Here is a 2,293-nt window from a genome sequence, read left to right on the forward strand (position 1 = left end):
ATGTTATTAGTTGGAAATCAAACCTACAGAAGGTAGTGGCTTTATCTACCACTGAGGCAGAATATATGGCTCTGACTGAGGCCATAAAAGAAGGAGTCTGGCTGAAAGGTCTTGCAGAAGAGTTAGGATTCAAGCAAGACTATGTTGAAGTGTTGTGTGATTCACAGAGTGCTATCTCTCTGTCTAAGAACTCTGTGCATCACGAGAGAACGAAGCACATAGATGTGCGACTGCATTTTATTAGGGACAAGATTGCAGAAGGAGAAGTAAAGGTTGTGAAGGTGTCTACATCGTGGAATCCTGCTGACATCTTTACAAAGACTGTCCCAGTGAGCAAGCTTCAAAATGCATTGGAGTTGCTCATAATATCAAGTCACTAAAGAAAGTAGTGAAGAATCCGGAGAAGGGAAAATCCAAGTATACTAAGAAGAAGAATCAATTTGGGGTGGTATTCAAACCAAGGTGGAGTTTTGTGGGGATTAGTTTGAATCCCAGGTTCTGTTTTTTCCTCAGAGAATTGATATCGGGTCAAAGCAGAAGTAAAAGACTGGTTTTGACAAAGAGGTTTTCAAGCAATTGGAAAATACAGAAGTTGCAGTCTGAGTTAGAGGGTTTCAAAGATAAGAATAAAGAAGAAGATTGAAGCGTCTCGACTCTTCCGCTGTTTACGCTTCACCAGACAAGCTTCAGGTTCGTACACTGTTGAGCTGGTTCGATCTGTAGGAGACAAAGCAAAAGCAGGCCTGCGATTCTCGTCGTCTTCCTCCGTATCTGTGCCAAGCTTGAAGACCAGGCCAATCGAATGGGATTAACTCGGGTTAAGTTCTCTCTTACCCTAGTTCTGGTTTCAATCTTGTCTGGTCTATATAAACCAGTTGTAGTTGTGGTGTATGAGGTAGTGTGAGAGAAAGAACAAGTGAGAGAAGTGTAACAGTGATTAAGAGCTCGGTTTGAGCTAAGTTTCTTAGTGGATTTTCCGGAGACCTTCTCCGGCGAGACGTAGGATTCCTCCCAAGGATCCGAACTCGTTAAATCTTGCGTGCACTTACTTTTTCAGTTTTTATCTTTCAAGTTTGCAAATTTCACACGAGAGTTTTAAGAAACGCAGAGAGTGAGAGAGAGTCCTTTACAAACACTAAAATTAGCTACTTTCTTGTTTGTGAGGTTCAGATCTCAACAGTTTGTGAACAAACTATCTTAAAATTGCCATGTGGTTATAAGTATGATGTAGAATGTCTTGTTAGATGGTTCCAAACAAACAAAAAAATGTCCATGTTGTCGTTATGAGTTTCCATATGTAGTTACTTAAACTAACTATGTAAAATATTCATATTTTGTTATTATGTTATATCATATATTACCTTATTGTATACAATTTATTGAAAAATTATTATTATATATATATATATATAAATTAAATTAAATTCAGTATATTTTAAAAATGAATATAACATATTTGTTAAATTTAAAATTAGAAAAAAACTTTTATATAAGAACAAAGTAATGGAATGTAATCTTAACAAAAAAAATTCCAATAAATATTCATCCTAACCCAAAACATGATCAACCAAATTATTTAAAACAAAATATCTATACTATTAAAAGGGAAGCATTTTGTATAAAGTGATCATAGTATATACAATTAAAAGGATAATTAAAAAAAAACAAATCTATCTATATTTATGGAAATAATATTGATTTGATTACCATAAAAATATTCAATTAAATTCGAAATTAAACATATTTAATCTAAATTATTTTTTTAATATTTTCAAAAACTATATATCTATCTATACTATTAAAAGGGAAGCATTTTGTATAAAGTGATCATAGTATATACAATTAAAAGGATAATTAAAAAAAACAAATCTATCTATATTTATTGAAATAATATTGATTTGAAAAAATAAAATATTATCCAAACTATTTTTCATAAAAAGCATGATGAGAAATAAAAGTAACGAGAGGAGATCATAAAATCAAGAAACTAAATTCAATTTCAATTTTCAAATATCAAATAACATGTATGATACATGAACAAAAAATTTGAATTGTTAATTTTAGTTTTAACTATTTTATTTCAAATATCAGAACATGAAATAACAGGTACGGGAAATTTGAAACATAAAAAAAATCATCTAAACTATTCATGATAGAATATGAGATGAAAATTTTGGGTAACGTGAATTTAAGAAGAACATATGGAAACATGCTATTTACTAAAGTGGATTATAGGAAATGTATTTTTTGCGGGTCAAAATATTTTAATATGTATTTAGTGTGGAGCATGCAT

The sequence above is a fragment of the Capsella rubella genome, unplaced genomic scaffold (genome assembly GCF_000375325.1).
Source record: "Capsella rubella cultivar Monte Gargano unplaced genomic scaffold, Caprub1_0 scaffold_8, whole genome shotgun sequence".
Lineage (NCBI taxonomy): Eukaryota > Viridiplantae > Streptophyta > Magnoliopsida > Brassicales > Brassicaceae > Capsella > Capsella rubella.